Source organism: Taurulus bubalis (assembly GCF_910589615.1).
Source record: "Taurulus bubalis genome assembly, chromosome: 16".
Taxonomy (NCBI): Eukaryota; Metazoa; Chordata; class Actinopteri; order Perciformes; family Cottidae; genus Taurulus; species Taurulus bubalis.
Window position 1 is genome coordinate 7,718,409 of NC_136604.1, and position 21,592 is coordinate 7,740,000.

Sequence of the window (21,592 nt, forward strand, 5' to 3'; positions counted from 1 at the left end):
GTGAATGGGTGACTTGAGGCGGCCTTTGTGAACTGCACTGGAAATGCATGTATTTAATGCAATGAATGAAAAGTAGAATGTGCTCTCACCCAGAATGATAATCCAGTTTACATCAATAATGGGAGCAGCGGGGGGTTCTTTGAAAGGAACATCGGCATTTAGAAAGGCAATATCTGTGTTGTGCCCTGTTATGTAATAATAAGAAAGGCTACTAGATCTATCCTGAATAACAATTGCATATGATAATAATTTAGCAAGCCATACATGTATTACAATTATGGAATGATAATCCATATTATAAAGTGGATCTGGCAATAGTCTCATTACCTATAAAGGAATACTTGACCCACAAAATGATTTGTATATCAAGTATCAGCCCGTCGTGTCTTGAATTTGAGTTTTTCTTATGCAGTATAATTAAAGTGGCATTTAAATAGCTATATGCTCACTATTTCCAAAACGCATGTATCTTCACTATTTTACTATATAAAACATTTCAACAGTCTCACACTTGCGTTGGCACAGTCCTCATCAAAGTGTTGTCAAAACAATGTTTTCTTCAAGGTAAGTAAGTTCAAGTTGAAGAACTAACTGACTTTTACCCAAATAAAATTAGCAATATGCACATAACTGTAACATTGTATTTTATTCCTAAGGCACATGGATACTTGTTCTACTTTGATTTCAGTTGATTCAGCTACAAATAAATGCCTCAAAAAGATCAGAAACAAGATTTTTCAGTGATCTTTTCTCGCATATGCAGTACTGTAAACAGCAACTTCAGCACAGAAGTCTGTCTTCTTCACAGTCGGGGGTTGTGGAGATACTTCAGTTGCCGCCTGCATGTAAACACTGTCTTTGAGAATCTTTACAGACTCTCTGTGCTTCACCAGAGGCGACATCCTCTCACTCCGTCTTGTTTTCCGTTGACGACGGAGGAAGAGGTTAAGGAAGAGGAGAGGAAGAGCCTCCGCCCGACGTCCTGCCTCCATCTCTCCATCTGTCAGAGGAGAAGACGGGTCCCTCCCCTGATTAATTAGCCGTCTTATCTGACAGGACACGTTTGATCTGATTAAAGCCTTTGGGAGAAAGCCGATGCCCGATGTGAAAAAACGCAGCTCTTCCTCCTTTAACCAGGAACTCAATTACCCAACTTTGTGGCAAACTGCACTGCTCCCTCCTCTGCAGGTTTGTCACATTTACGTGCTGCAGAAAGAGCTCACAAGAGTTTCTATAACACAGGATTTGTCAGTGAATGAGGCTTAATTCAATCTGCCAGTTAAAAAAAAGAATAAAACAAAATAAGAATTACTGCACACGTGTCACTCTCTAAGTCCCTTTGGTGTATGTGGCGGTGCAGCTGTGCTTCCCTGTGAGTTTCATCGGTTATGTGAGGCGATGCTTTTCAGGTTTCTGTCAAACAGGTTTCGTATTCCAATGCCGGCAGGAGGTCTGGATCAAAGAGTTAACTGACTGACTCAGTCACTGGGTTAAGCCAATGATACGAGAGTTTGTGTGTGTGTGCGAGCGCCTGTGTTTTGAATGAAAGCACCATCTCCCACGAGCATGTGACGGTACACGCGGCGAAGGAGTGCGACGGGACGCGAAGAGGTAATTTGTGTGCGTGGGCTAGTAGCAGAGGGCTCCGTTTGCTGGGGGATTAGCGCGGGGAGGCCTCATCTACGCACGGCCGCCTCGCTAAGTTTCCTCTTTGATGACGTTCCGCACCACAAAGCCCTAAATACCCAGATGAGAAGGTTACGGTGGGGGAGTGGAAATTGGGAGCATTCTGACGGGAGGTGAAATCGGCCGCCCCATTCCACAAGGAGATTTAATTTCCTTTAATGTCAGCCTTCGCACATGCTCTGCTGTCAGGCTATGAACAAAACGGTAATTAAGGTGTGCGTCTACATATTCCATCGAATCTATACAGTGTAAAGCTGTGCCCGTTTCTTTTTCGCTTTGTGTGTGTTGTGTGTGTGTGAGGGCGTTGGTGTCAGTACCCTCGCCATCGACCGGTGTCGTAGAAGGCTAATGGAAAGGCTCCAGGCTGCGCAGCGCCATTCATGAGCATAATTCCTTCACCTTGCCACCAGGAGGACAGGAGGAACCCGACTGTGTGTGTGACAGAGGAGGGGGAGGGTTGGCGGGCGACGTGTCATTTCGCGCTGACGGATGGCCCACTCGCTAGAGCTGACAGCCCTGTAGCTGTTATTTCATTTCGACACCCTGCTCTGTTTACCTCACTGTAATTTCTGAGAACATTACTATGCTACAGGGGAGGGGGGGAGTATTAGCCGAGAGAAACATTTCTTTTCTTTTTTTAAGATGGCGGTGATCTGGGATAAGCAAAAAAAAAAGTAAAAGCAAGAAGAGAAAATAGGAGTTAAAGATCACAGTGCAGAAGGTGAAAGAGCGAAAAGGTAGGAAAGAGAAAGCCGCAAAGGAAGACAGCTGACATGACAGGCAGATATAACACATTAAAGGGAGCCCGTGTTGCCTTTGACAACGCTTGAGGGAAAAGAGACGTCAGCCGTTAGAAGTCTTACGTTCCGCCCATGGGGCTCTCAGGGCTGTATCCATTAAACCGACAACACAAGTTTGATGGAGAGATACGTTGTCTTGACCGAGTGAACGCCATCTAACACCACGTTGAGCTTCAGAGCTGCCCTCATGCCGCATTCCCTTTACCCCATTCTGTCTTTCTTCTTCTCCCCTTTCACACCGCTGACCTGACCTCTCAATAGCCTGTCTTTCTCCATCTTTTTGTCAACACTTTTTAATTTCCTGAGCAACCTCCTGCCCGTCTCTCCCACTACCTTATACCTGCTTGTCCTTCTGACCCCTCCATTGCCATCTCCCCCACCCTTCTTTCTCCTCCCCTCTCCTCTTTATACGTTCATCTGGCTCAAGACGCTAGATTGGCTAATGCCACTCTGGCCTGTTGTGTGGCTAACCAGCAGCCCTGAAGGAGTGCAATTTATTGAGAAGACAACGGGGGTTCTGTGTTGTGTGGTCGGAGGAAGAAACTGCGTGGAGGCAGTAGTCGCTGCTGCTGCTGTGAGGACGTGTTGCTCTGTTCCCTGTGCCTCTTGATCTAGGTTGAGGATCTTGCCGTGGGAGCCTGAGTCTGCAGAAAAGCATTCAGAAGGCAAGCGGGCTGACCAAGTGGAGGGAAGGAGAAGGGGGGGGGGTACGTGGGATCGGGGAGTTGGAGAAGGGAGAAGTGTATGAGCACTTTAGCGCACTTCAAAAGTTTGATTTGTGAAGAGCCGGAGGATTCAAAGTCAAAAAGGTAAGCAAGTACAAAGGAGGCCTCATTCTAACAGCCGGCTGGTCAGACAACAGCAGGCGCAGTCAGGCGTGGGCAGCTTACTGCCCTTTGATGAGCGCTTCCACATCTACTGTTGCCACTGATGAGCTGCAGGATCGCGCTACTCCCTCAACACTCTGCCAGTCGGTTTGTCAGCCCCCCATCCGCATCCGAGACTTTACATTACAGCGTGTCCTCATCACAGCCCGCCTCTGTCCGCCGATGCAGCCGCTTGCAGGAGAAACAGAGTCCAGCTGCAGGAGGCTTCACAATACTAGTGCACACAAGGCGAGGTGGAAGTTTTCTGGGGGGAATTACATTCAGTTGCAGCACACAAAGAGCAGCATTTTTTTAATCAATCCTGTATTAATCAGGGGTGACCACGCCTAAGAATATATATCGGCGAATGTGATATATATTCTTGGGTTTACCCACCCACCCTACCCCCTGTGAAAGCGTCATTTATCTGTCGAAAAAAATAGTAAAACAACACATTTATATTTGTTTTATATTTAGATACATGGGATCAACGCTGCAAACACGGCGAGATACATTAACGTGCAGTACAATCCAACATATACACAAACGCTCAGTCACAGAACAGCATGATATGGAGTAAAATAAAGCGTGCGTGAGAATGGGGGGCTGACGAGATCCACATTCCTGATTCAAACCTTCTGTTGGAAACCGAGTGCTGTGAGGCGGAGGATCAGTGCCATCACCCAGGGCAGCCATTTTCAATCCAATTACCATATTACATCTGAACAAATAGCCCAAATCACCGTCATTCAAACATCGCTTTAATAGTGCTGCGATAAACAGGTATTGGCAGGGTTAAAGATTCAGAATGAAGACGCACTGTGAAGGCAGACAGTGTGGGAGGGGATTTAAGGCTGATTCTTTTCTCTCATAGATTACGTCTTTTTGACATTGCTGTAATCACCTTCTCATGTACACCTGTCGGAATTTGAGAGGAAGTTATGTTTCTGTACAAGAGTACAAGTATCCAAACCTGTACCACTAAATATATTCAAGAGGATGTGGGGAAATTAGATACGTTATACAACATGGAGAGCATTGTAACTCCCAGAAAAGATAATTGTGTTTTTAAAATGAATTAATTTCCCTACTGTTTTTAAGGTTTATTGGTGGGGTGGGGGGGAAATTTGGAAGCCATGAGAGGAATGTTAGAAAAATGATCCTGTTCTTCACCTGTTTCACAGATGATGTTCTAAAGGAATTTAAGAAGATTATGCTGGCAAAATCATCTTTCACCTATTTTTAAGTCATAAACACATTTAGATCAGACGAAGACAGTTCTTTCCTGATCTGTCATCATCCTCACTGCAAGCTACCAAACTGATCAGTCATTTCATTCATTCACATTAGGATGTTCAACATGTTTTTTAATTTTTAATTTTGTATATGTTTTTTTCACAAGATACGCAAGATAGAAATAGCGGAATATGAAGCTCCGGAGCAAGATTAGAGGTTCACCTTGCTCACGCAGCGTTCCATTTGGCTGGAATACAATGTTACCTGATTAAATAAAAATCCAACAAATTACCATACGTTGCTGCAGAGCACAGCTTAATACATCACATTATTCAGCCACGGAATTCCTCCCATGAGTGCAATCCAAGCCAATGACAACTAAGTGTGTCCTCGCGGCCCAGAGGCACCGAGGTGTTTAGGTAGGTTTTAAGACCTACACTCATTCGCTCGCATAATTACGCACACCGGTCCTGCACTGCACCGCATCTCCTACACGCACACACATGTGATTTACACACACAGACACACACGCAGTCAATCTTTGTCTTCTTACTGCTCATGGAAAACGGCTTTCTCGCTCCTCTGTATTATACTGAGATGATAGATGCTGTGTAAGGAACAAAAGTGGGTGATACATTATTGAGCCTCGGAGTTTGCTAACACAGCGGTGGGGCTTTGTTTTACTAACTCTCTCAGCTGGGCCGACTCTCTGCTGGCGTCGCTGGTGAAATATTCATCCAGCATAAGGCACAAAACCGGGGTTTGGTATGTACATGTGTGATTTAACCACGCTGTTGCATGTCAATTCAACCAAAGGTACAGGCAGGATCTAGGGCTGTTTGGAGGGCATTCAAGGTCAAACCCTTCATATCAATTTTGACATGGAGTGAAATCTGAAGGATTATTTTCCGTGGCTCACTACCATAAAATAAATATGGAGTACCACTTCAGCTTCGAACGCTGAATAAGTTAAAGTGTGCTGATGTTATTCTGTATCTTCGCCAGGTAAAGTCTTCATGGCAAAGTGTGGCCCTGGAGACACCTACTGTAGCGGGCACTACCATATAAGCCATTTTATAAATCAGTATTGTGTGTCACAACCGGGCCAGTATGCATTCACAAAACTATACAGCTCAAAATGTAGGTTGAGATCGAAGATGGGTGTGGTCAGAGCAAGGGCGACGGGAGTAGGGAGTTAGGGACTGGGTGAGGGGCCATCGCATTTTTGCGATGGGTCTCTAGTTTGATCTCATCATAAAATGGCTTCTTATTCTTACTGTCAACCGATCACATGAAAAGACCACAAAAAAAAAAAAATCATATATAAGCACTTCCCTACGCTGTCTGTGGCCTACCTGTAGCAATCCAAGTCTTTCATCTTTAAAAAGTGTGTAAAAAAAAGTTGTAGCAGGGTGCTGTGATTTTTTGGAGCAAATGTTACCTAGGAGCAAATAGTGCACTGGTTGGGGATTTATTTCAGCGGCTGGTTAACACACATTTGGTGCTCTGGTGAGTTTTTACAGCACCAGAATGGTGGATGCGAGATTGACTCACAATCAACAATAATTCCAGTGTTCGCTGTAATGAGGTAAAACACTGTGGCTCACTGATCTGCTTTTATTAATATTCCGACAGCAATGGCAGTGTTTAGCAGAGGAATACGTTACATTGGTCTTTTGCTGCAAAGGTAAGGCTTGTTAATATGAGAAATTCATTATTCTTTTTGATATTTTCAAAAGATTTGAAAGGGAGATGAAAAACAAAACAGCCATCCGTTAATGTTCCTGAGCATCATTGACCATATAGAGCATCATTTCCTCTCTTTTACAGATGTGTGATGAAGGCATAATACCTGTGCTTTGCAAAACAGACTTAACACCACTAAAGTATGTCTGCCATCAGTGTCACGGCTCATACATTTTGATGCCATGTTAATGTGAATTTAAATGGGTCGATATGCGCTTCACCCGCTTAATCACGACCCCCTGATTTGATTTCGTCTCTCCCTCGGTGAGCTAATATTTCAGAGATTAAAATTTCATGTGGAGCTCATATCAAAAATTCATTATTAACATGGAAGACGGGCACGACTGCCTTCCCCCTGTGCCTCAGCAAAAGGAGACAAAACTCATGCATGCATAGTATAAGTGGGCAGGCACACATGCATGCACAGATACTCTTTGTGAGGCTTCCCCCGAGGACTCCAAGTCAAATGCATCCGCCTTTGTAGAAACATAAAAAAATGTCCTCATAAGCTGTGGTTATGTCCTCGGCGGTGCTCATTCACAAATGTCTCCCCGGTTTCATAATACATTTTCATCACCGTAACCTTCATATTTTTCCATTAAGGGCGTTTGCAACAACAGCTCATTGTGTTGTTGCCGGGGTAAATGCATTTTTCCCTCTTATGCATCTTTCATGATATCATTTCTGAGATTGAATTCCTCCTGGCTGACATCGTGTGGAGGCGGAGGGTGCAGGTGATGGTTTGGGATGAGAGGAAGGGGGTGTTAAAAGGAAATGGCGGCGAGCCATTTAATTTCCACTGTTGACCATCATGAGGATCTCTGTGGGCTGAAAGTTACCGATCACTTCTCGCTCTGGAAAAAGAGCTCTCCTTCTTTTGTTCAAATCCTCTTTTTCAAATCACTATAACCCTCACTATCCTCCCACTGTGTCGTCCACAGAGCCGAGAACACACGGCCCTTTACATTGGGCAGAGATGAGATGAATAAACTCAACATGCGACATCCTGTAGCTGCTGTACGGGGCAGTATGCCAAAACAAAGCTTTGATATTTGGTGGAGGATTTCCCCGGTCCCCCGGGAAACGTAACTCAAGTCCACGGAAAGCCAGTGGGACTCGTGTCCCATTCCACGGCGCCTTTGTGGAAATGAATGCTTTAAGAAGAACAATCCGCCCGGCTACTTTTGTTCGAGCGCGTTGATTTCGTGGAGGGGCAACGTGCGCAAATGTTTGCACTGTTTGCCTTCCTGCTATGTGTTCACCACTCATGATGAATGTCCACTTCACACCCAGCAGTGACAATCATGTCAGGGTCGGGCCTTTCCATTCCATTCAGCAAAAAAAGCAGAGGAGTGGTCACTTTGATTCTCCAACTATATGAAGTGAAATGTGTAAGTACCTCAAAATGGTTCTTCAAACAAAAGAAAATAAGCATAAACAGTTTAAAAAAAACTACTTTTATTTATTTTGCTTTTTGGTTGCACACTGGGAAGTGGTGGACCCCTAACTATTGGTCTGTGTTAGTAGTCAGAGGAGCTGGACCCCCGTGGACCTTAAAGGGCTCGCCCCACACCCCATGTGCTCTAGTTCAGTGATTCCCAACCAGGGGTTTGTGCACCACAGGGGGTCCATGGTAAAGATTGACCAAATATAAATTATTTTATGGGTAGAAAATGTACATCCACCTATCTGCATTTAAGTGGAAAATAAACACACAAATAGGATAAAGCATTCATGTGAGGCAAATAAAGATGTGGGCCTTCCTGGTAGAGCAACCACAAAAGGTTTGGAACTTGTCCTCTAGGTTGACGTATATGCTGCTCAGTAACCTGTGCGCTCATAAACTCCTAAAAAGCCCAAGTGTCTCCAACATGCCCTCCTCTCCACTTCAGAGCGACTATCTCCTTCAACGCACGCAGCCACCAGAGCGCCGCCACGCACGACCTTCAGAGCTGCCCTCGGCGGGGTTCAGCGCATCATAAAATCGTCAGGCACGCAAGGGTCAAATGAGCCGTAGCTGTGGATGTTAAGTGATCCCTCCCCCTTCCTGTCTTCCCAAACACACAAAACACACAAACACACACGTCTGCTTGACGAATGTTTAAACCAAACCGGCTGGGTCAGAGGATCGAGGTTCACGGACAGGGAGGAAGTCACATGCATCCGAGACTTTCACACACACGTCCAAACCGCTCTCTGACACACCAGCGCCCGCACACAATAACAGCGACTCGCAGCTCAATCTAGTTTTAAAAAAGCAGACACACACGGCGTGTTGACAAGCCAGATTTGGCGTTAAGATGACAGGCAGGATGTGTGGGTCTTTCTGTAAAGCGGTGCAGCATCATCACAAACCAGGAGAGTGACAATCTCGTTGTTTCCCTCCACACTCCATCACCTGCTCTCCAAACGGAGGCACAGTGCAATTTTCACTCGTGAATCTAGTGCAAAGCAAATGGCATACGCTGCTCCACAAACACACCCTGAATAAGCACCCTGGGTCATGGGCTCATTTGTTATTCCTTAATGTGCCACTGCTCACCGGGGAACACTAAGGCTGCCATGGGAAACTACAGTGCGCTGGGAGCGTCGTACGTCTAACTGCAGCAGAAATAGCTCGCCTTAGCTCTGTCACATCCGCACAGAGCAATGACAACACGGTGGAGGCGAGAGCCGGGGAAATATTGAAATATATATTAAAGAATTATTTCTCAATGGAAAACAGCCACAACAAAAGTAATAATAATAAAAAAAAAGCAATAATGGAAGTGTTGTGCGGGGAAAGCCACTCAGAACAAATCAACATTTATGTGACATCAGTCAGGTTCAGTGGTGGAACTGATGCAATGATTTTCAATTACAAAACTCTGATGTGGAGCACTAGCTCTCTTTCTGTCACAAAACACAGGTTCTTGATGCCGCTGGTTTTTAAATAGTGAGAAAAAATAATTACATCCATACCTTATGTAAGCCAATTAATTCTTGAATATATATGTATTATTTAAATAAATGGTTTAAATGTGTTCTTTCATATACATTTAAACACAAGCTGCTTAAATTGTTTAGACCAGAACAAATTAAATGCTCATGAATGTCACTTTCTGCCCGATAGCTGCCCAATATGTTTAATAACATGTTGCATGTTGAATACAATTCTTTATGATAATGCAATATGTTGTTATTAGAGGTGACAGAGGGGCCATCAGTACTGGTTTAATGAGGTGTTAACATGACAATACTAACTATATAATAACATCACATTACAAGCAAGGTAATACTATTTCTAGCATGCCAGTCTATAACGTACGCACAATTAAATCTCAATAAAATTAGCTTCTATATGTGTTTATGATTGCTGCTAAAATGGTAACAAAATAAAATTTTAAAAATGCACACATTATAGAGAACATGACAGAGAACCAGACAGTGCTGACAGACCACCACATAATTACACGTCAACCAATGTATTGTACAAAGTAGCCCTTTTTGCTTCCCGTCTGTTGACAGCTGCCTCGAGGCCCTCGTTAATATGCCATCATTTACATTCTGGACTTCAACATAAATACTTCCATTGTTATGCAGTGGCTACGACACAATATGGTTATGACAGAATTATTTCCAACAAGACAAAGTCAAAGTTAGGATAAATAAATACACAAACTGCCAAGATCTGTTTGACCTTTGTGTATTCTGTAGCGGTAGAAAGAGTGAGACTGCTCAGCGTTCTTACTCTTAATGTGGTGTCTCAGTGTTCTAGCCTTTATTCCTTTTAAATAAAAATTGATTTATGATGGTGTCTATTCAGTTACTAGAAAAAAGCGGATATACTGCATACTTTTTTGTATGGCATTATTGCTCATCTTTTTGACATAATTACATTTCAATCTAGAAAAGTGCGGATCTCCGCCAGGCGGATCTCCGCCAGGCGTTTCTGCAACTACTTCAATGTTGATGTTTAATGCTGAGTGTATACAAACCACAATGCATATACACTGCCGTGTCTCACGCTTCATTCACACTGTAGACAGATATACAGCTGTCTGCAGCTGATCTGTGCAAGAAGAGAAACTATCAGTCCTGCTGTGTGTTTAGTCCGTTAGCTTGTACTCGCCCCATTAGCTGTTAGCTCTGTTAGCCAAAGGCACCGCAGGACTCTGCTGCCCACCTGCCAACTAGCCTCCTACCGACATGAGAGGAGGCGCTTCATTGTAGTCAGTTTGTCGTTTGTCAGGCAAGCGAGGAACAATTCTAAGTGCGTCGTGGAAACAAGAGTCCAAACTGACGTGAGTATTCAGGAGTCAATGACAATCCAAAAAAAAAGTGGTTTCAGGGCTTCAGCATTAAGTCATAAATGAGCACAACAATATATTAGGCTGATGGGTCCAGCTGTTTGTAAGCTTATAGACGAGGTACTGTTTATCTGTTTGTCTGTGCACTTTATTTAAATTGTATATTCCACTGTAAATGTAATTGTAAATTGAATATGCTACTTTTTCGTGCACTGTGTTTATTGTTTAAATGTTATGCACCACCCGCCAAGACAAATTCCTTGTATGTAAAAACATATGTGGCAATAAATTAGTGTGATTCTGATTCTGAAAGACAGACAGACACAGAAATGCACGCACGCGCACACACACACACACACACGTACACACACACGCACACACACGCGCACACACGCACACACACGCACACACACAACTGAGTGCATAACCCCCTGGTGAAGTTACTATAAAATACATGTACTCACTTCAAATTATCAACAATTCCTTGTGGGGTATGTGTTGTTACAGGCTTATGAATCAGTGAAGGGAAATGCCTCTTGCGCCATACAGCTGCTACTACCAAAACCCCAAAGGGTGATAAAAGCTTAATCATTCCTAACCTGCAACTATTACGCACACGCACACACACACACACACACACACACACACACACACACGCACACACACACACACACACACACACACACACACACACACACACACACACACACACACACACACACACACACACACACACCATCCTCTGTGGTTATTTCCCACTGCTAAGTGATTCTGTTGACCCATCAAAAACAGAAGAGTCCGTTTTTCGAACCCAAACCCAATCCCCTCGGTGTGTGTTTCAGTGAGAGCGTCATTAGCAGTAGATGACCTATATAGAGGGGGCGGCTGCTTGTTACAGTCTAATTCTCACCCTAAATGGCCTGGAAGAGGGCTGGTGCAGCGGGAGATAATGTGTTTGTTATGGACACTAATGACATAGCGGAAGCAAACTAACGACCCACCCTGGGTGTCCCACAGAGATCAGCGGCTTCAGCACTCCCTTTCCATGAAAACTTGGAAAACTCTCCTCACGGGCTTCCTCTTTCCGGAGAGGGAGGGAGGGGACACCATTGAGGGGACGAAGAGAGAGAAACAGAGCAAAAGAGGAAGAAAGAGGAGTCTGCTCTTTTGCATAGAAGTTGGTATGAAGGGAGGAGGCACAGGGGAGGAGCGCAGAAAGGGAGCGGGGAGGAGGGGAGGAGGGCAGCAATAAAAACATAGTGAAAACTGCCCTAGCACTTTTATTGATGCTCTGGTGGAGTTTGCAAGGGGGTAAATAAGCCTGTTAGCACCACAGCGCAGTGGTGACACAATGCTAAGAATTACTTCTTACAAATGAGAGTGACAATTATTCCTTACTTTAATTAATGACTGCAGTTAAATAGCTCTGATCTACCAAGGTGTGTGTACCAAGCCATACTGTCAAAAATGTGCATGCTCTTAAATAGAAGAGGCCATATAGATGCAAAATAATTAGTATTGCATGTACAAAAGGAAAACACTGCAATAACAGAACCGTTGTCCACATTCTTAGACATCTTGAAACTTTTGTATTCTCTATTTTTAATCAAACATTTCAGAGTTTAGTTTGCGGGCACTTCTTATGATATAGACCTACTCATTGAATAGTTGAAAAGTGTTGCTGACGGTTATTATCTGCCTATATTCAGGACATCGGCATTAATGCTTTTCTAGTCGACGATCTCTCATAACGTGACACATAACGTGACACAACGTGTTTAAATTGACAGGAGAACTAGTAATGTTAGCAGCACCGCTAACTACCAAGGAATGAAGGTTCCGTTCAGTTACATTATGATGAGTTCAGGCTCTGTTCAGTGAAAATGAGTATTGGGCGAATGTAAATTATAACGTTATCATGATGTGTTCAAATGTAATTTTGTAAATTTTGTAGTGTTGGTGAGTAGTGAGTGGAGATATTTTCACAGCAACATAAATATATATTAGAGAGGGATTTATGATATATTTATACAAGCAGCTAATACGACATCATTAAAACTACTAGGAACAAGATTAGTATTTTTATGAAGAAAAAAAAGTAAAAGGATAACATTTAGAATGTTTGATAGTTTACTGACTTAAACATATTGTTGGGATGGTGGAGCCTTGTAGACCAGCTGCTATAATCAAACAATAAAGAGTTATCTGCCGATATCAATGATAAAAGCAAGTATGTAAAGAAAAGTCAGCAGCAGACTGAACAAACAGCATCAACAATAGACGAAAGGTTTGAAGAAACAATGGCGGATTTTTCCCCCTGCTGTGATGTCAACATTGACAATACAAAAAACGCCATGTTTATGTGCAAAATTCTTCAGGAAGATGATCATCTTCCTGAAGAATTTAACCCGGGTGTGAACGAGGGATGAAAGGCCCTCATTTATCGCCTTGTGGTTATACCTGTAAGTCATCCAGGTATACAGACAAACACACCACAGGCCTGTGACTCCTTTGAGTTTGATCCCAAGCATCACAACAATGACGACGATACCACAATGCAACTTCACCAGAGAAGAAGGGATCTATGTGGGACTGAAACTGAGTATAGCAGGAGGCAGGACAAAAGGAAAGAATGAGGGATGGTTGCTGGGTAATCAGGAAGGGAAGTCCCTGGTTTGTAAGCCAACATCATAGACAAGTCTAGACAGATGTCATGGGTCTTGGCAGCAGAGACGGGGACATCAGTGTCCACATGACAGCGTGACAGAGTGAGTGAACTCTAGACTCTGGAGAAACGGAGAGAGGGAAACAGAGGCACCCTGCGAGATGGAAGAGGGTCACCTTATCGGGAGGTCGAGAGTGAGAGAAAAACCACTTGCAAGGTGACTTTAAATGAATCAGTCTGCGGATGCCCACACCTGCTTTATGCCTCCAGATAATTAACTGTCACATGTGTCCCTGTAGGTTTCAACATTTCCATAATGAATCCATCATTAATCATTGCCATCCAGCAGGACTTCATCGTGGTCAATGCCACTGTCATTACAGTCGCGTGGGTCTTCCTGCTTGTGTCAGCGTGTGAACGTGGCTTCAGTGAAATGAGACCAGCGCCCTAGGCAGCGATGTTAAGGCCCATTGCACAAGACTGCACAATGAGCACACCAATGTAAAGTAGCCTGCTCTATAAATCCTTCAACAAACCGCCTTGGCTCATCAGCGTGTTATCCGGACGGCATCTAATGAGCTCTTAATTTGAGAGCGTCTGCATCACTAACGGGGCCCGCCGTTTGATGCCACAGCTGTCAAAAAAAATACTTTCATCCCGACATGACGGCAGGAAGCGTGTGGCGTTCATGTGTGTTTGTGTGTACTTGTACACGCATGTGTGATAGGAACTTATTTGCATGATGTTCGTGTGGGACAAAACGTGACGTGAGAAGTGCATTTGCTCGAGGAAGTGAACGCAATGAATGACTTGTGAGCTGCGGCGTGTTGAGGAAATGGGCACGAAAGCCGGTGAAGAGACACGGACAGGCACCGAGGGAATCAGAGAGCCTCACGGAGAGAGAAATGTGTTTACCCTCCCAAACAAGTCTTCAAAAACAGGGCAGTTCGGCAGCCTGGCATCAGTCGGCTGTGAAAACAAATCAAGATGACCCGCAGCACTGGCAGCTTGCTAGCGTGTGAACGGTGTCATTCTGCGTATTGATATCAGAGATTGCTACGGGGGCCTGCAGGTGTCAAACATGACTTCAGAAAGGGAATTGCCATTTGTTTTTACCAGATAAACCAATGTCCTTCCATTAGACTAACCTTGTTGAGTGTGTGCCGCGTGATCACGCGGTCATGTGTTTCCACCACTACCGACCAGTGTTTGACTAAAATCTTTGCAGCTGTTGCCGCGAAGCCCTTTTTGTTGTTGGTTACCGTTGTTGTTGTATTTACCCCGAGGCTGCCCGGCTGCACATGCATTCCCGCTCTCTTAAGTGTGAAGGATCACCACGTTCTCCTCTCTTTCTCCTCCACCTCGCTTTCTCTCTCTCTCTCTCTCTCTCTCTCTCTCTCTCTCTCTCGTCCTCCTCTCGCTCAACAGCCCTGGCTGCTATAATTAGAGTAATTGGAATCAGATGATGCCGGCTTAATTGGAAAGGAATGCAGACGGGGCTAGGTGGCTTTTCCGCGGGGGGAAAGTCAGCTGGAAGAGAGTCCACTCGAGAGTAGGGAGGCATGGTTGAGGAAGGGGTATGCAGTCACGCATTCGGTTGCAAACAAATAACGAGGACTGAACGCCATCGCAGGCTGGCGATACGCGAACGTATGATGTCAGATTAGGCAATACGCGAGAGCCTAATGATTGGAGCTATGGTTTATACACAGTAATGAGTCAAAGTTAACATTCCATATCCTCATCTGACAGTAGCTTGAGCTTTGGGCAGAGCAACACACAAACATTTCAGAGTGAAGGTTGGAGCCACAGGGTGGTAGCGATACACATCGCATGATGAAAGTTGGATACACACTTGCCAACAAAAGGGCCAGAATATTAAAGGTTAGAATCCATCGTTGAGAGGGCAAGTTTCATTTAAACTGTGCCAGGAGCAAATTATCCTTCCAAGTTGAAAGGGAATGAGAGAGAGAGAGAGAAAGAGAGAAAGAGAGAGAGAGAGAGTTGGCGAGCAGGACGCTAGGCTGGTTTCATTCTGCTGAAAGTCACAGTTGAAAGTCAGCCTGATTGTTTGCTGTTTGTGCGCTGTGGCGTGGGAAGAGTATTAGATTCCCTGCAGGCGCCGGCAGCTTAATGAAGGAAACACACACACAAGAGCTGGGTCTTCCTCGTCAAACGCTGCAGTTGGACTCCTTGTCAAAAGGGGGCAGTGTTGCCTCTAATGTGCTTTTTATTTTATTTTTCTGAGCCAGCGTGTGTGTATGTGGTCTTTGTTTATCTAGTTAAAGAGCTGGAACTGCATGAAGTCAACAGAGGTGGATTTAATTATTCACACAATCCCGCCGTCTCTGCACAACTTAGTTTCGACCGCCGGAGTCTGCGCCACGTGCCCGACGAGCCTAATAGAGAGGCGCGTTTGTCAGGTTCAAGCTCTCCATCTCCGGCTCCATCTCATTACCCTTAACGTGGGGGGAGGAACTGCGAGCATGCCTCCGTCTCTCTGTCTCTCACATTAGCTCTATCTGTCCATGTGGGCTTGAAATGTGTGAATGCAGCTCTTTTGTTTTTGTCTGCAGCTTGCTGCCGGACGGCTCAGAGCCTTTGTCTTCCTGCGATGCTCCCCAGATCTCAGTTTGTTACAGAGCGTAATTAGCATGGCGCGGGCGGCCTCCCCAGCCGACGCACAAAACTCATTAAATTCCACTAGCCTGCTTTTTTTTTTTCGCTGGCACGCTCTCCTCGCCCCATATTAATCTTCCTTCCAACCCAAACTTTAATTCTCGGAGAAAATGTTTATGGGGAGGAGTAACTGCTCCCGCCCTTACATGCAACAACGCTGTTTCTATTCCTCTTAAATTCAATGCTGTTTTGTAATGTTGTGATCCAAGGTCAGGTCTGATGAGTGTCTGGCTAATCAGATGCAAGGTGCCATGGTGCCTCCCCGATGAGGGCAGCAGGTCGAAGATGAGGCCGCTGCACTCTCTCTCTCCTCCTTTGCCTCTATCTCTCCGCCTGCATCTCCAGACAATGACCAGCCTCATTTCCAGACTTCCTCCCGCAGTCTCCCTCACGCCTAACAGGGCCACACAAACAAGGTCATTCAGACCGCTGTAAGAGGAAGATGTATCATTTACTGGGAGATGGATGACATGATGTCTCTGCAAAAAGCTTTTATTTTGACCAGAAGTATTACTGCATCCCCCCACCCCTCTCCCCTCTAATTGAACAAGGAGGCAAAAGATAACTGCCACTTGAGCTGCAAAGGAAATTGCCTCTTGAGTACGGCGGGAAATACACAAACCATTGTTGAAAAACGGCTGTATTCGTTTAACAGGCTGGCCTTAAAGGGCTGACGACAGATTGGAGATGGGCAACCTTGATGACTTATCTGGCCAAGGGTGCAAAGGGCAGTATCAATTTTGCACCATCATACTTTGGATTTATTTTTAAAATACACCAATAGAGATCAGTTTAAAAGCAGGGGGAACTCCCGGTTTCCATTAAATATCTTGCTGCTGGTCTCCGATAAGCCTCCGACAGTGCATGTTGTTTAGCAGATCTGACAGCAGACTGCAATGTAGCACAGTGCATTGAAGTATTGTCTCTTATTGTTAACAGAGTGTTTTTTGTATTTTTTTAGCCACGCTAGCGGTGTGGCTTTATGGTGTCTGTCATTTGGTCAACCACTTTGGACTGAAATATCACAAAAAACACAATATTGGATCGCTATGAAATTCAGTCCAGATGATTCCTAGATTACTTCTCCTGAGTGTAGTTATTCCCTGACTTTTCCTCTAGTGCCACTATGACCTTTTGACATTTGTGATTTTGAGTGAAATGTGTGGGAACTATTTGATAGATTGTCATGCAATTTGGCACAAATCTCCATGTCCTCCTCAGGATGAAATGTAAGAACCTTGGTGATCCTTTTACCCTACATCTAGCGCCATGATACAGAAATTGACCAAATACCTTCAAACCGATTCACCTCATTCAGTGGTCTCCCAGCAATAAGCACTTCACGAGGAATGAAGGAAACATTACAGAGCTGCATAATTTAAAGATGAATCGTGGACTTCCGGTGACGACATGACCAGCTGAGTTGTAGCAGAGCTCCGTCGGACAAAAACAAGAAATGTGACAATTAAACCTAAAGTATACGTTAAATGGTAAAGAAGAGAGTGCCTCTAGATAATGAGTTTGAGTACTAGACAAAAGAATTACCATAGGCAAGACACCTCGAAGCAAAAGGAGGATAACCAGAAGCCTCCAAGCCAGACTAACGCTAGCTCGGGTTCGGCTATCAGAGGAGCCGAGTCGGAAATGGACGTACTGGAAGAACTGAAGAAACTTCGTAAAGAAAATCAAGATGGACATAATAACACTAAGATGTCTCTTGAACGACTAGAACAAGCGGTTACTGACATTAAAGACAAAGTGAAGGAGCACGAAGAAAGAATCGGACAGACAGAAGAAAGACTCAGCACGGCCGAAGATACAGCAACGCAACACCGCAGAGCGCTACGGTACCTGCTCCACCGCGACATGGATCTGACAGCGAAATGTGACGACCTCCAGAATAAACTGAGACGGAACAACATAAGAATCTTTAAAATTCAAGAAGGAAGTGAAGGAAAAGATACCGCGGGATTTGTGAAACAGCTGCTACAAAAGGTACTTAAACTACCACCAGAAATTGACATTAAGATTGAAAGAGCGCACCGCTCACTCCGACCCAAACCTAAAGACGAAACGGCTCCTCCAAGATCGATAATAGTAAGATTTGTTGACGCAGCGGTGAAAGAAACGATCATACGGCAAGCATGGAGCCAGGGGCAGGTGTTTTTCCGAGACACACGGATCTTCTTCGACCAACACTACTCACCAGATTTATAAAAGAGACGGGTGAAAGTCCACGAAGTTATCAAACAGCTTAAAAAGAAGGACATACAAGCGAAATGCCTGTACCCGGCACAACTGAAACTTAAGCTGAGTACCGGAGAGAAGACCTTCACAACACTAGCTAACGCAGCGACGATGCTAGCGGAGCTTGGGGTCCAGGTGAGCTGCGGAGAAAGGGAGAGCATCGAGGAGCAGATCCATGACGGCTGGAGGAGCAACACCAAGGAAAAGAGAGACACAGTACTGCCGTCATCAGACCTCAAAGCTCTTCTGCAAGGAGACAGCTAACCAACTACAAGAATAAAGGTAGCTTGACAGTGTGCCAAAGACACTGAAAAACACTAAACACTATGTGATTGAATCACACACACACGTCACAAGTTTATATAAAGCTCTATGATATAAAGTCCACACTCACTTAGACCTTTCTTACAAGCTATTGTAATATCGGTCATACTTGCACTAGGTGCATTTTTTCCCACAGAGAGTGTAGGTCATATAGTTATATATGATGTATGTTATTCTAATATCTTTCTTGACAGACGTTATCAAGTTTAGTTTTAGTCTATTTTTTTATTTTTATTATTTCTATGTTGTTTTTGTTTTTCCTGATGCTCATAACGAGGCAGAAAAGAGACCATGTTACAACAATAGGTAGAGACTGTGGCTAACCTGAATTTCATCAGCTACAATATAAAAGGAATTAACAACCCAATTAAAATAAAAAAAATTCTAGGGCAACTAAAACAAATGAACTGTTCGGTAGCTCTAATCCAGGAAACACACTTATCTGAAGCAGAACACCTAAAACTAAAAAGAGAGTGGGTTGACCAGGTCCATAGCGCATCGTGTAAGAAGGGGAAGAAAAGAGGGGTAGCTATCCTGTTTAGTAAATCAGTGTACTACAGTAATGAGAAAACCTTTCAAGATGTGGAGGGCCGCTATGTAATGGTGAGTGGAACTATTGGAGGCATAAAGATATCCGTATTAAATATATATGCACCAAATGAACACTGTCCATTTTTCTTTAAAAAAATTGCAGCTCTAGTGGCTGATAAAGGTGAAGGGATTTTACTTATAGGAGGAGACTTTAACTGTACACTGAATGTTAATTTAGACCGATTACCAGCAATAATAAGACCCCAGTCTAGAATGTCTAAGGACTGATCAGATATGTTGAAGGAGCTAGGCCTAGTGGATGTCTGGCGACATCTTCATCCGGGGGAGAAAGATTTCACATTCATGTCCCAAGTACATGGGAGCTATTCAAGGATAGACTATTTCTGCATGTCAAAGAGAGACATACATCGAGTAAAAGAAAGTACAATCAAACCAATTACAATTTCCGACCATGGTCCGGTCGTTATGAAAATAAATTTAGGACTAGAGAATCCCTTTAGATACTGGAGGATCAATGTCTCATTGTTGGCAGATACTCAAACCAAACAAGAAATACAATCTGGTCTATCTGAATACTTTGCCATAAACGATGATGGTAATGTTTCTCCCTCAATACTATGGGACGCAGGAAAGGCTACAATGAGGGGGAACATTATTTCTATAGGTTCAAGAATAAAGAAACAAAGACTCGTGAAACAACAAGAACTGGAACTTGAACTAAAAATACTAGAGAGAGAACACAAGATACATAGAAAAGATGATACATTTAAAAAGCTCAAGGAAGTTAGGCTACGGTTGGAGGAGGTACTATCATATAAAGCAGAAGGCGCTCTCAGGTATATCAATAGAAAACACTATAAAAAACCCTGAATCTAACTGTCTGGAGACTACACCTCAGGAAATAGCAGATGCTTTTGCAAAATATTATAAACAATTATATAAGAGTCAAGAACAAGAATCAAAGAAAGAGAAAATAGAGGAGTTTTTGAAACCCCTTAAAATGACCAAAATGTCGAATGAGGAAGCAACCAAATTAGTAGATCCCATCACACAAGATGAAATTAAAGAAACCATTGCTAAATTAAAAAACAACAAATCGCCAGGAACAGATGGATTTGCTGGAGAATATTACAAAGCCTTTGTGAATGACCTCACCCCTATATTATGCAAAGTATATAATTATGTACAAAAACGGGAGATCCACCGAAATCATGGTCCGAAGCCATCATTACGGTCATACATAAAGAAGGAAAAGATCCCATACAATGTACCAGCTACCGCCCAATAAGCCTCTTATGCGTAGACTACAAAATCCTGACCTCCATCTTGGCTACCAGAACCCAAAAATGTATAAAAAAATTAATAAAACCAGACCAAACAGGATTTATCTTAGGCCGCCAAGGAACAAACAACACAAGAAAAGCCCTAAATTTACAATCAATAGCGTCAAGAAACAGACAACATTCATTACTTCTCGGTTTAGATGCTGAAAAGGCCTTCGACAGAGAACTCCTGGAACAAACACTGATAGAGATGGGCTTTGGAGAAAAATGTGTTACTTGGATCAGCCTGCTCTACAGAGACCCAAGATCAAAAGTCAGAGTGAATGGTCATTGCTCAGAATTTTTCAAAGTGGAGAGGGGCGTGAGACAGGGGGATTCACTGTCACCCGTCCTCTTTGTACTTAACATTGAACCTCTAGCAGAAGCTATACGCCAAAATATACAAATTCAAGGAATAGTGGATGACAGTGGAACAGATCATAAAATAGCTCTGTTTGCAGACAACATTTTGCTTTTTATAAAAAACCCTCTTCTCTCCATTCCTGCACTTATGCAGTGTCTGCACAAATACGGCTCAGTATCAGGGTATGAAATTAATGAAAACAAATCAGAGGCGATGATGATAAGTGGAATCTGGCCCACCCAGTTGAATGAGGATGTTTCCTTTCACTGGTCTAAACAAGGATTCCGATATTTGGGAATTAATATTACACCTAGCCCCACACAGCTGTTTGAGGCCAATTATAATAAGATAATCAAACAAATAAAAAATGATATGTCACGTTGGGAAATCCTTCCCCTCTCATTGTTTGGTAGAGCAGAGACAGTGAAAATGAATGTGTTACCCAGACTCCTCTTTTTGTTTCAGTCCCTACCTGTGGCAGTACCGGTTTCTACCTTCAACATGCTAAATAAAATAATCAATTAAATTCATCTGGCAGAATAAGAGACCCAGGATAAGGCTTAAAAAATTGTTTCTGCCCAAAGATAAAGGAGGCCTGGGCCTACCAAATTTTAAATTATATTATTGGGCAGCACAACTAACAGCTATAGTGGCATGGATTGGAAACGACCAGGAGATAAGATGGACCCAGATAGAACAAAGCACAGCTAAGGGTATATCTATATCAACATTACCTTTTATTGACACAAAATCCCTTAACAAAATTAAAATTGAAAACGAATGTATAAAACACACACTGAAGATTTGGACAATAAT

At 43.6% G+C, this 21,592-nt stretch overlaps 1 protein-coding gene across 2 annotated transcripts in view; it reads right to left on the reverse strand.

Moving 5' to 3' along the window:
* The window catches only part of LOC306749163 (RNA-binding motif, single-stranded-interacting protein 3), a gene marked incomplete at its 5' end in the record, with an annotated part of 261,463 nt that overhangs the window by 68,866 nt on the left and 171,005 nt on the right, over nt 1-21,592 (reverse strand). The window lies entirely within an intron of this gene.